Source organism: Trichechus manatus, unplaced genomic scaffold (assembly GCF_000243295.1).
Source record: "Trichechus manatus latirostris isolate Lorelei unplaced genomic scaffold, TriManLat1.0 scaffold00091, whole genome shotgun sequence".
Taxonomy (NCBI): domain Eukaryota; kingdom Metazoa; phylum Chordata; class Mammalia; order Sirenia; family Trichechidae; genus Trichechus; species Trichechus manatus.
Genome location: NW_004444027.1, coordinates 7164231 through 7178858, shown reverse-complemented (window position 1 = coordinate 7178858; position 14628 = coordinate 7164231). Strand labels below are relative to the sequence as shown.

Below are 14628 nucleotides of genomic sequence, written 5' to 3'. Positions count from 1 at the left end.
TAAAGACAATGTTCTACATTCTACCTTGGTAAGTAGCGTCTGGGGTCTTAAAAACCTGTGAGCAGCCATCTAAGATACTTCACTGGTCTTATCCCTTCGGGAGCAAGGGAGAATGAAGAGAACAGGATACAAGAAAAAGATTAGTCCAAAAGACTAATGGACCACAGCTACCAAGGCCTCCTCCACCAGACTGAGTCCAGTACAGCTAGATGGTGACCGGCTACCACCACTGACTGCTCTGACCAGGATCACAATAGAGGGTTCTGGAAAGAGTTGGAGAAGGATGTAGAACAAAACTCTAACACACAAAAAAAAAGACCAGATTTACTGGCCTGAAAGAGACTGGAGAAACCCTGAGAGCATGGCCCCTAGACACCCTTTTAGCTCAGTGGTGAAGTCACTTCTGAGGTTTACCGTTCAGCTGGGAATTGGACAGCCCCATAAAACAAAACGGGACTAATGAGGCACAGCAGTCCAGGGACAAAGACTAGAAGGAGAAGGGGACAGGAAAGTTGGTGATAGGGAACCCCAGGTTGAGTAAGGACAGTGTTGACGTGTAGTGGGGTTGTTAACCATTGTCATAGGGCAATATGTCTACTGTTCAATGAGAAACTATTTTGTTCTGTAAACCTTCATCTAAAGTGAGAATAGCAGCACAACTGGGAGAACGTAATCGATGTCACTGAAATGTGCATGTAGAAATTTTTGAAATGGTGTATCTTTGGCTATGTATATTTTCACAAAAAAAAAAAAAAACGTTGAGAAGGGAGAGGGTTGACATGTCGTGCGGTTGTTAACCAATGTCATAAAACAATACGTGTACTGTTTAATGAGAAACTATTTTTTCTGTAAACCTTCACATGGGGTACAATTAAAAAAAATAAATAAAATGACCCATTATTGTCACTGGCGTCTATGCAAAGTGTTTTGAATATATGTTTTCAGTCACTAAGGTGAATATTTAATTTTCTTACACAAAATATGTTTATCATGTCTTTATCACTACACTCATAATTCTGTGGTAGCTGCTGACACAAAAATTAGCAATACTGCAGTTAACAGGATTTTTAAATTACCTTCCTGCTTGTAATGTTATTGTTGTGGGACAGCTAAGATCTATTTGGTTTTACTGTCAGTGTATGTTAAACTAAAGGAAATCTGTCAGGAAGTGTACATACCCCTGAGCTTTCTAATTTTCACACTCTTAGCTCAAGGACAATGCAGACATTTAAAATGTCATGGATAATTAGTTAGCCCTTTTACAGATAAGATTTCTTGCTCTGATAGAATCTCCAAGTTTGCCAGTCTCAGGAATACATGTACTCATTAGGAGGTGATCAGATGTAAAACATTTACTTATGTTTCTCGAATAAAATAGATGGAGTGAAGTGGTATAAAGGATACAAGCCTAGAGGAGAGGAGACCTGGGTTCTAGACCTAGTTCTAAGTGATTTGGGATAAGTCACTTTACCTTTATATCTCCATTTTCTGAACTAGAAAGCAAGGGGATCTGAAGACTCCCTCCAGTTCTTAAAATCCTAGCCTGCCTCAGCTACAGTTAAGACTTATCTTCAAATGAAACAGATGTTATGTAGGTAACATGAACTTTCAACTAGGTATCCCAGACATCCACAGTTTTTCTTCTTTACAAGGCTGTTTTTAAGAAATTTCAGGACTATTCATAGATCTACTGGTAGAAAAAATTTACCAATAAATAAAACATCAACAAATACCAGATATAAACTGAGAAATTTGTTATAAAAAGAGATCTTAAATGTACCTAATGGCATACACTGTGTTTCCAAAAAATGTGGCTAATACCTATAAAAATCAAAACCCATTGCCGTCAAGTCAATTTCAACTCATTGCAATCCTATAGGACAGGGTTAATAACTACCCCATAGAGTTTCCAAGGAGCGGCTAGTGAAATAAAACTGCCCATCTTTTGGTTAGCAGTTGAGCTCTTAACCACTATGCCACCAGGGCTCCCTAATACCTATAAGCAACTTTTAAATCATTGCTGATATACTATGTCAAACCATTATTTTTACAGTCATTAGGGTAAGTACTAAAATGTGACCATTTCCTCCCAACTAAGTAGTTGTTAATAATACACTTGTGAAGCACTAGGCACCTGGCAAGTTCACTGTTTTAATAACAATAAACATGAAGAAAATTTATCAACAAAATGTATCAAAGCTCCAAAACCAAAAACCAAACTCACTGTGGTTGGGTCTATTCCAACTCATAGCAACCCTATAGGACGTAGAAGAACTGCCCATTGGGTTTCCAAGGCTGTAAATCTTTATAGAAACAGACTGCCACATCTTTCTCCTACGGAGAGGATGGTGGGTTCTCCCACTGCACCACCAGGGCTCCTTTATCAAAGCTCAGGAATAAGAAAAGCAATACAAAAGTAAATATAGTATAAGCACTTTGAGTTCAAAGAATCATGTTTTTGATATCCCACCATATCCATCAAACTGCCTTGCCAGTTACATTAGGTTGATGGAGTTCTTAAAGTACATAATAATCGAAGGTCATGGGATCCAAACCAACCCCTCACCAATGAATCAACATCAACCTGTCTTTGGCTGTAAATGCTGTGAAGAGTTTCTGAAATCACAAGAAGCATAGACTTGACACATTTCTTCAGTACCAAGTTCTTCACTATCATAATGACACCACTCAGAACATCTACCGCTTGCAAAGATGCATGAGACACATTGAACCAATGAGAAGAGCAGCACATAATAAACTGAATGAGTCTGCAGAACTATTTCTAACTCTGAACTCTCTATTGAGAAACAAGAGCTTTATCATAGCCCTGTTTCATTTACGAAATACACTGAATTTATAGCCCCCATTAATAAGTCTCTAGACAAGATTCTAACTATATTAAGAGAGGAAGCTAAATTATTTAGGGCCATTTCCCAGACCAGAAGAAGGGTATACGTTAATGAAAATAATTCAAAAACCCAGCTATTGAGCTAATCAGAAGTCTCTGTTGGAACATACTTCTCACAACAGGAGCCCTGGGTGGGGACTAGATTCTGCCGTTGCAGCGTTAACCGACCATGTGACCTTAGGTAAGCCATTTAACTTCTCTGAGCTCTTTTTTAGATCTGGAAAATGAAGACGATGGTCTAAGTACCTTTTCACAGAATTCTCTTGAGTTGAAATTCTTCTATCTGTATTCTTCATATGAAAATGAGAAAGAAGAAATCAATACTTGTGGAAAAACATGATGTCTTCCACAGCTGAAACAAGAGATGGGTTAAAAAAAAAACCATTGCCGTCAGTTCCAACTCATAGCAACCCTACAGGGCAGACGAGAACCGCCCCGTAGGGTTTCCAAGGAGTGGCTGGTGGATTCGAACTGCCGACATTTTGGTTAGCAGCTGTAGCTCTTAACCACCGAGCCACCAGGGCTCCTGAGATGGGTTAGTGATCCTCAAATACGAATGGTCCATTCTGGAGCCCATCTTGACAACTGAGGCAAAGGAAGTGTCTACTTGGGAAGACTTAAATCCAAGACTTACGACTATAGGAAGGCCTCCTGGCATCACACTGGGCCTCTATACCTGCTTCTTCTTTGTCCTTTCTGTCTTGGGTCCTTGTGAACTAGGACCCTATTCTTCCTAGTACCACTCTGCCATAGGGAGACAGATTAGACAGGGCTCATTTCTCTGGGAAAGTTTGATTTGATATGAACAAATGGTTCTGATTTTAGAAAGGACAGATTTAAGGACTTTTCCACAGGCAGGCTTCTTCTGAAACTTCAGTTCTCATCGTGAATTTTAAAACCATAATGTGACATTTTAACATATGGCAAAGAGAGATGAATTTGAGATCATTTCAAACTGCTTAAAAGATCTGCATTAAACACAGATTTCCATCACTACAGGTCTAATAAGTCCTACTCTTATCTGGGCTATTAACAACAGAGTAATTACCATTCAACTTAGGCCATTCCAGTCTATTAGCCTAATTCTGATGATTCAGGAAAAGCCATACAAGAAGAACAAAATGCTGATAAAACATAAAATGGAATGTAAGAAAATGCTGCTCCCTTATCCGATTCAGCTATACCTACTGTAAGGAATGAATCAAAAATAAGTTAAGTTCAAAGATAAATATTAAGAATATAGAGTTGTAGCTACCTTGATAAAAGAAGAAAGCAAAACACCTCCTTGAATATATTATAGGCTCCAAAGGATCTTCAGTCATCAGTTACAATGCTTACCTATGTACAAAGTCTGGATCTAAGTGATACAAACATCTTCAAATTGAAAAGCTTAAGTAAGGTAGGCGTTCATTCAATAAACTTTAGCCAACATTTGCTCCAAGCTAGGTCTGAGGATACAAATGCTAATGAGACACTATCCCTACCTTCAAGGAGTTTTAGCACTATTAGGGAGATAAATAATTATACCGAATATTACAATACAATGTGACACATATTTGATAGAAATTTGGACAGGGTGAAACTGAACCATATCAGGGTATTACTGGAGCATCTAACCCAGAGCAGATGCGTCCCTGGAAGCTTTTGGAAGGAAGGCCTGCCAGAGTTGAGCCTTGACAGAGAAAGGCATTAAGCCAGGTGAAAAAAGGGGCTACAAATTGTTCAAGACAGAGAGTGCAGCACGTGGAGAATGATGAGAGGGAACGTGGAAGGTGGGTTACCGTTAAGTATGGCTGGGCAAGATGTATGAGGGTAGAGGTTTGGGGAAATAGGGAGTCTAGAAGATCTATGATGCTAAGAATGCAGGGGCCAAATCATGGGAGGTTTGAAACACCATAACAAAGAGTTTGAGTGTTATTCCATAAACATTTGGTTTTTAAGCAGGCAAGTAACATTGTTAGCAGAAAGACCTACTAATTGGAGTGGTGAGGACAAGAGATTGATGACAAAGAGATTGGCTGCAGTAATGTGGGAGGGAGGCAAGTACAGAAAGGAAAAAAGAGATTCAAGATAGTCATTTTAACTGTACCAAATTGAACAAATTGAGTATGTTTTCCACCTAGACTAATTAGTTTTACACTCATTAGACTAAAAATTTTCTTTAATCCAGAATCCCAGTTATCAATTAACCAACATTTGTTGAGCCCATGTATGGTGTGATTAATTACTTTTGTGTGTGGCCTTCCTAGCCACTATCTTGTAATTCCCACCCAGGTGACTGTGAGATAGGATAACTGTGGTCTACTGAGGGGATTGGTCAGTTTTGCCTTAAAAGGGAGCCATTCCAGAGCAGGGAGGAAAAGCCCACCACCAAGTAAGAAGAGACCAGCATGAGAGACCTGGCAGCAGGAGACAGCCTCGCGGGCTTCCCAGCCCACTGAGAGAGAAAGCTGGGTGCCTCTGGGCAGAGACTGAGGGCCAAGGAGAGGCGTGCCTGCAAGCATGGCTGGAAAGAGGCTATCCTGATGGAAGAACTGTATCTTGAGTGTTCCTGAGCCTGAACTGTAACTGTTACTTCCCTAATAAACCCCTAATTGTATATCTGTGAGTTCTGTGTGGTCATTGCAACGAGTTTTCAAACCCAGTAGACAGTGCTGTGAGAGGGAAAGTTGGTGTCAGAATTGGTAAAAACTGCCGAGAGAGGAGGTGTGTCTGACCTCCACCTCATAGGAATGAGCCTTTGGCTTTCTATTTTGGTTCTCCTTCCCCCTTGTGAGGTTGGAGGAGGTCAGACACTTGCCCTAAGCCATTTTTACACCATGAGTTACATTCTTGGCATTTGGCGGAATACAAGAATAATGATCACTGTGATTTGATAACAAATTGAGGAGATAAGACTAATATACTTGAAACAGGAAACACTGAACATGTATGTTAAATTGTGTAGTATAAACGATCAATTCCAGAGGAAGTCAAAGAAAAAAGTGGAAGGAGCTGAAAAGATTTCAAGGAGATAAACTGTGACCATGAGGCCATCTCTTTAGCACAGGGGAGAATTTCCTGTTCCTGTAATGGTGAAATGACTGGCATGGCTAGGAAAAAAGGTGAGTGTAGAAAAGTTATAGTGGAAAGGGCCACATAGATAGAGTATAACCAGTTACATGGATGGTGAAAACAGTGTTGAATAGTGCTTAGGCTGGCAAAGATATGGAGGACGGATCACAGGAAATTAGCTGAATCAGGAGAACCATGTTGTAGGAATAAATTTCAGAACTGGTGACAGCTGCATGGACCAGCGGAGGAGCTCAATACAAGATCAACAAAACAGAGAGGAAACATAAGAGAGAGCTGACGACCACTGGTCTGGGGATAGTAACTGTTGAAAGAAACAGCAAAACAGAAAGAAGTACTATTTCAAGTGGTGAAGATCATGACTTTGCTTTTTGCCATAAGTCATACAAAATTAGAATTGGAAGAGATCTTACAGGTCATTTCCTTGGACTCCTCCAATTGGATGTCTGAGTATAGCACACCGAGTCTGAGGTGACAGTGGAACAGCCAGTGGAAATGTCCAATAAACAATGAAAATGGGAGCAGGGTTGAATGAGACCTCAACACTGCATACATAGATTTGACAGTCTGTTACCACACAAGTAATAATTGAAGCTGTAAGCCTGGATGAGGAGAAAACTGAAAGAGAAAGCTGAAGTAGAGAGAAGAGGATAGGACTAAGGGCTAAAACCTAAGCTCAAGAAAGGGAGCAGGAGGGGGTTCTGGGCTTCCTTCATCTTGAGTCCCCTCCTAGTCTTGTTTTTTCACCTATATGCCCCACGCATTTTGTCCACTTTATCTTTTTCTTGCTGCCACCACGAGCTCTTCTATCTGCGTTCCCTTTTACAAGGTTGGGTACAAATCCTATCCATGTATCTCCATAAGGAGTCCTCGTGGTGCAGTGGTGAAAGCAACGGACTGCTAACCGAAAGGTCAGCCGTTCGAAACCACCAGTGGCTCCGCAGGAGAAAAATGTGGCAGTCTGCTTCCATAGAGATTTACAGCCTTGGAAACCTTATGGGGTCGCTATGAGTAGGAATTGACTTGATGGCAGTAGATGGCTATATCTCCATACTCTCATCAGAATATCCAAAAATGAATACTCAAACCCTTTTTGGTAATATGTACAGAGCTAGGGCTGCTCATAACTCCCTTCCTCAAATTTTTTCTTAGGTAACCCTGCGGATGGGTGTCTTCATCTTAGCTCTTGTGTTAGATATCTGCCCTGCACAATCCTCTTTGGTTTGGATACTGGATCTGGTCAATCAAACCCATAGTATCCTGGGATGACTAGCCCAGTTCCCCAGTTTGATGTCAACTACAGGTGTGTTTCTTTACGCAGGGAACAAAAGCTGTCTTGTGTGAGTTAAATGTAAATGTAGTCATTTGCAAATGCAAATGAAAATACATAAGATGGGACAGACTATGAACACAGATGACTGCAGGAAAAATGAAAAGAGTGACAAGAAAACAGTGACAAAGAAGGCACTGCACATTGAGTTAATGAAGGCAGGATTTGGAAGACAACATCTTGAAAAGCTGAGACTGGCTGCAAGCCCAGAAAAGAGACAAGGGGAAAGATTCCTGGGCATGGGGCCTAAGGAGGGTTCAGCATACGTTTGGGGTGTCAGGGAGATGCCTGGAGAGCAGTTTTACCCTCAGTTTATGGGAAATGCCTGGAAGCAGCCAAAAAGCACCGATTCTTTCAAGGTTCAAGAGTTAGTATAGAAACAAGGTGACATCAAGAAATGAAACATTTTGGCTGGGCAGTTAAACCATGAAACAAGGTGACTTCAACTTGTCTAGTCTACACTGTCAGATTCTTCACCAGAGTGATTTCTTGATTTCAGAATAGATGGGTATGACAGTGCTGATACCAACTTTAATCTCTCACATGGCAGAGAACAAAGATTACTGGCAAATACAGAGAACATTCAGCTCAGAGATGCCCTGGCATTTACTTGTCTTCTTCCTGAAAAGCTAAAAACCACACAGATGAACCAAAGGTGCTAAGATTTTAAGCAAGACAGTTTGTATCAGGGAAAACTTTGAACAGAAAAAGGGTTCTTAAGGAACAAAGAATGCTATGAGAAAAAATAACCCTTTCTCCATGGGAATCCATACGTAGTATAAGCAGTGCACTATTTTAAATGGCCTTTGTACACGTTTTTCTCTCTGCCTAAAATGTTCTTCTGCCCTTTGTCCTCTCCCTTGCACCTTCCAAACTACTTATAGCCATAACTCAAATTTCAGCTCACTTTACTCCTTGTGGCAATTTCCAGTTGGTATCATATTTGTAAATTAGATTTAGTCTGTCCCCCCCTCACACATAACCTCCCCAAAACTCTTTCATTCATCTTTATAACACAGCACCTGTGCCTAGCACATAATAGGTACTCAATATGTATTAGCATGATAAATGAAAAAAATGAGTGCACTTAAAGAGATGAGCTACAGGCATCCAGAGTCTCCTGTCACTCAATTAGTTTGCCTTAAGTAGACCACAACTCTATTTCCTCCAAGGCTGCTTGATTTCACCTCTCTGGTGAGTCAGCTCTTCATATTATGCAAAACTTTGGGCCCTAGCTTCTCTCTTAGAAGTTCATTCTAACTTTCACTCCCAATACCAAGATGGACTATTTCTTTTGCCCCTCCCCCACAACCCCACCCCCACCCCAACCCTTGGCCTGAGTTTTAGGTCTATCCTCTATTTCAGGTCAAAGATGGTATCCCCTTCATCAACTGATTCCTTAATTGACATATTCCCTAACCCCTCAGTTAATTCTTCATGATCCAACCAATGTTCCAAGCTAGATATCTTGGTGTCCTCCTTGCCTCTTCCCCCTCCTACCCTCAACTGATGACAAACGGATTCTTCTGCTCTGGCTTCAGAGTCAGCCCCAGAAATAAGTCAAGCAGCCGTGTCCTTCCAACCAGTCCAACTTCTTATCTATACTGCTTTTCTATCAGCCCCTAGCCCATCCCCGCTCAATATGCGCCTCCTGAGTTCTCCTAAAATATCATTCCTTTGCTGTTCTGAAATAGGCTAAGAGCTACGGCTGCTAACCAAAAGTCGGTAGTTCAAATCCACCAGCCACTCCTTGGAAACACTATGGGGCAGTTTTATTCTGTTGGAATTAACTCGACAGCAATGGGTTTGGGTTTTTCGGTTTTTGTTTTTTTTTAGCATCATCTCCCATGCAGGATGACTGCCACTCCAGCCATCCCTCCTCCCCAGATCTCATTGCCTTTGTCATTGTCACCTCCTTTTGAGATCCTGGCATGGAAGAAGTGTGTATCTACAGTTCTGTTGTACTTCCATTCCTTCAACTCCAGCCACATCAAAGGGTACTCCCTAGTCTGCACAGAAATCTAGGAGGGAGTTTGTTTTTTCTATTATTATTATCCTTCTATATAGAACATTTCCTATATATTCCCTGTCCCATAACCTCAACTCCTCTGCTTCTATTGCCTACTTTGATAAAAGACTTCAGAGATAATTCATTATCTCTTCTAATAAGTGACAAACAACTTATAAAAGAAAACGCTTTGTAAAATCTAAAAACAGACACAATATTTTCTGATTTCAAGTAATTGTTAACAAAACTATAATGCTATTATACTGACTGATACTTTGTACAAACTACCAGCTAAATAAATTGGAAATACATTTTTACAGTGATTTTAAACGTTTTTTCACATGGTTGAATTGTTGGTTTAACTTTTCCAAGTAATATAATCTTTATTTAATTAACTGGGTGATTCCATATCTGTAGTTTGCTGTTGCTGCCAGTGCTATCAAATGTGAAGCAATTTAGTCACCAGGGGAAGAACAACACAGACAAATTAAAGAGTATATTTCTCCTCACAGTATTGTTCATTAATAACAGTTACTTGATGTCTTATCAACAAAGATGTAAGGCCCTTGTTTTGTCTCACAGAAACTAGAGGGTAAAAATTTGATGAGGATTCCTGTTATAAATACAAGGAAAAGTAGAGAGATATCCAGTTTCACAAAGTAAGGTTTAAACTGGGATAACTCTCATAAAATGTTAGCTCTGACACTTTTCTTTTCAGGGCTACTGAGTACAGGGAGAAAAGAACAAGGACAAACTAGGGGAAATATACCTGCACTGGCCCACAGAAGAGAAAGATCAAATATTTCTAAAACAAACTAAAATGGACCCCCAAAGTGCAGCTTTCTTAACTAGACTACTCTCAGCTCAGCCACTTTCTTCCTCTACCCTTCAGCAGAACATTAAAGATATAGGAAAAGTTAGTTGGGAGCTTGTAACCCTGCCATTAATATGTTAAAAGTAAAAAAACCTACAGCTAGCTTAATTCTTAACAGTGTAGGACTCAGTGCTTTTCCCCTAAGATCCCCTAAAAGCAAGAACAAGGCATATCTACTCTCACCATTCCTATTCAGTATCATGCTGGAAGTCGTAGCCAGTGCAATAAGGAAAGAAAAGGAAATAAAATACATTCAGATCATCAAGGAAGAAATAAGACTGTCATTGTTTACAGAATACATGATCATCTATGCAGAAAATCTCAGAGAATGGACAAAAAAGTTACTAAAACTAGTAAGTTAGTTTAGAAGGTCTCAGGATAAAAGGTCAATATACAAAAATCAAATGAATTTTTATAAACTAACAATGAATAGTTGGAAAATGAGAAAAAATTTGAAGCACCATTTAAAGAGCATTGAACTACATGAGATGCTATGGAATAAATGCGTGCAAGGTTTGTCTTCTCCTCTTCTTAACAATATCTTCTGAAGAACAAATTTTTCATTTTTATAAAATCCAATTTAACACTTTTTTTCCTTTTACAGTATGTAGTTTTTCTGTCCTATCTAAGAATTCTTTGCCTAAATCAAAGTCAGAAAGATTTTTTCCAATGTTTTCTTCTGGAAGTCTGATAGTTTGCTTTACTTTAGGTTTATGATCTATTTTGATTTAATTTCATATAGGGTGCAAGGTATGTAGTTCTGAAATAAGAAAACACTAATAAACTGAAGTGAAAATAACACAAGAAACTAAAAAATGGACAAAAAAACAGAGGGTTCACACTAACTGTACACACACAGCTAAATAACCCTTTCTGTCAACCTCCCTGGATTAAAGTGAACAGTTGTGCTTTAATTACACAGTGTACATGTTAATGAATATGCTTATGTTTTTGTCAGTTTTCCTAGTGCATAAATTCTTCACTTGATCAGTCAGATGATAAAGAATTGAGGGAATTCATTAGCCCCTAAGCATAGCCACGGACTCAGGATTCAAACATTATCTTTGCTACAACAACACTTTGAAGTCCTAATAGGTTTTTACATCTGATGTCTCAATTTGAGTATTGGGATAAAAGAGGTATCTCCAGCCACCATAAGGGGAGGTTATGAGAAAAATTATAAAAACGCAAAATTACTTAGAACATTGCCTGTTTAAGGTTCTATCTCAAATTCTGCCTATAACACACAGTGGTCAATAACAAATAATTTGTAAATCTTTTGGTCATGAATATCTATACATGTATTGAAGTCAATTACAATTGTCTGTGATTATAAAGGAGCCCTGGTGGTGCAGTTGTTAAGAGCTTGACTGTTGCTAGGAGCCAAGATGGTGGTGTAGTCAGACGCTTCCTATATCCCTCTTACGACAAAGATCTGGAAAAACAGGTGATTTGATTATATATGAATATCTAGGAGTGCTGAAAAAGGCAAAGTTAAGGAATCGGACTGAGTGGTAGGGGGAGAGGGAGATGGTTCAGAAGAAGCCAGCAGCACCAGACTGGCGGCGGCAGGACGGCAACTCTTCAGTCACACCGGGTCCGCAGTGAAGCAGGCAAATAGCTGTGCGCGCACTCGGAAAGCAGTTTCTGCATCGAGAGATCCGGCAGCAGAGATTCTGCTTGGACACTCCGAACCAGTAAAAAGCAGCTCCCAAGTGGCTAAAGATAAGTACATGTGTGTGGCCTTTCACGGGGATTTAAAAAAAAAAAAGCCCATTTGGGAAAAACCTCTCTCCCTTTTACCTCCTCCCTCTGTACTCTGCACCGGGAGTCTGCTGAGCCAGAAGTAGATCCCAAAAGGCACCCTGACCCATTCGCCTGGCCTTGGAGAGGGAATAAATAAGCTACTGGCTCCCCTAAGCCAGGAACACAGGGTCAGTGCAGCTCCTTTGCTAGGCACAGGCAAAAAGGGTCCACAGACTCTGAGTGCCTTATACCTCTGTATAGACTTGTGGGGACCCATCTCAACAGCATTAGCCCTCACTACCACAATACAACAAGGCAAACATCTGAAGTTTAACTTCAAATGTTTCAGCTGTGAAGTGGCAGATTTGTGACCCTCGAAACAGCCCTGCCCCTTAAGTAGGCACTTTGATCAATCTGCAACAGGGGCTTGAGGACTGGTGGCGTCACCTAAACATCCTAGACACCTGGTACAGGAGTCCAAGAAAAAGTGGTGCCCTCGAGTCTTTACAGCCAACAGAGTGGGGTGCTCATAGTCCGGCTGCAAGACTCACCTACCTACTCACCGTAGAGAATAAGGACACGCTTTCCTTTCCAACTCTCAGGGGCAGCAGTCAGCCCCCTGCCTGGCTCAGTGCATGATCCCCTACCACAGCCAGAGTCCAGTGCCTACACCAATCACCCATGCCTCTCTAGGACTGTAGGTGAGAGCCTGCACCACACACTTGGTGACTGACTGCCTGGACACCTGAGCTGAACCTATATAGGAAAATTTAATGGACTCCTGTGGACACATACTTACAGAACAAACTACCTGGTGACAGGTCGTTAGAGTTTCAAAGGTGTCAATAATCAAACTAGCACACACGAGCAGCCTATGGGGGCATATCAAAACAAAACAAAACAAGAAGCTAGGACTCACTAAACGAATATAAAATAAAATTATAAAAACTTATTGATGGCTCGGAGACATTAGTCAATATCAGATCACATAAGAGGCAGTCCATGATGGTTTCAGCAAGCTCCCAAAAGAAAGAATCAATAAATTCTCTGGAGGGGGAGAATTTCTTGGAATTACCAGAGGCAGAATACAAAAGGTTAATATACAGAACTCTCTTGGAAATTAGAAAGGAAATTCAACAAAATGCAGAAATTCCCATGGAACATACAGACAAAGTAGTAGCAGAACTTAAAAAAGTTACTCAAGAACATAATGACTAATTTAATAGGCTGCAAGAATCCACAGAGAGACAGCAATCAGAAATCCAAAAGATTAACAATAGAATTTCAGACTTAGACAACTCAATAGAAAGTCATAGGAGCAGAACTGAAGCAGTAGAAGTCAGAATTAGTGACATTGAAGATAAAGCTCTTGACACCAATTTATGTGAGGAAAAATCAGATAAAAGAAATAAAAAGAATGAAGAAACTCTAAGAGTCATGTGGGATTCTTCCAAGAGAAATAACCTACGAGTGATTGGAGCACCAGAACAGGGGGGGATAAAAGAAAATACACAGAAAATTGTTGAAGATTTGTTGACAGAAAACTTCCCTGGTATCATCAAAGACGAGAAGATATATATCCAAGATGCTCATCAAACCCCACCTAAGGTAGATCCCAAACGAAAGTCACCAAGACATATTATAATCAAACTTACCAAAACCAAAGATAAAGAGAGAATTTTAAGAGCAGCTAGGGATAAAAGAAAAGTTATCTACAAAGGAGAGTCAATTAGAATAAGCTCAGACTACTCAGCAGAAACCACGCAGGCTAGAAGGAAATGGGATGCAATATACAGAGCTGTGAAGGAAAATAACTGCAAGCCAAGAATTATATGTCCAGCAAAACTGTCTCTCAGATATGATGGTGAAATTAGGGCATTTCCAGATAAACAGAAGTTCAGGAAATTTGGAAAAACCAAACCAAAATTACAAGAAATACTAAAGGGAGTCCTACGGTTAGATGATCAATAACACCAGATAACAGTGCAAGACTAGAACACAGGACAGAGCAACCAGATATTGATACTGATAGGGAAATCGAAAATACATCAAAGCTAAAACATTGAAAATAGGGAAACAGATATGAATATGTAAAAAAGGACAACACTGAAACAAAAATGAGGGACTTAAAAAATACAGAAATTGATGTTTCATATGGAGGGGAAGTCAAGGCGATATAAAGTAATAAAAGACTGCTATAAACTTAGAAAAATAGGGCTAAATATTAAGGTAACCACAAAGGAATCTAACAATCCTACAAATCAAAATTAAAAAGTAGAAAAACATAAAGATCCAGCAAACACAAAATCTACAACAATGAAAAAGATGAAAAAAAAAATACATAAAGAAAAACGACTCAGCACAGAAAATTAAGGGAAGAAACTGTGAAGAACACACAAAAAGAGATATCAGGATGACAGCACTAAACTCATACCTATCAATAATTATGCTGAATGTAAATGGACTAATGCAACAATAAAGAGACGGAGAGTGGCAGATTGGATAAAAAAGCACGATCCATCTATATGCTGCCTACAAGAGACGCACCTTAGACTTAAAGACACAAACAGGCTAAAACTCAAAGGATGGAAAAAAATATATCAAGTAAACAACACTCAAAAAAGAGCAGGAGTGGCAATATTAATCTCTGACAAAATAGACTTTAAAATAAAATCCACCACAAAGGATAA

At 39.8% G+C, this 14628-nt stretch overlaps 1 protein-coding gene across 4 annotated transcripts in view; it reads right to left on the bottom strand.

Annotated features, from left to right (window-relative positions):
* Positions 1–14628, bottom strand: part of MSRA (methionine sulfoxide reductase A) — a 798651-nt gene that overhangs the window by 602990 nt on the left and 181033 nt on the right. The gene's annotated exons all lie outside the window — the stretch shown is intronic.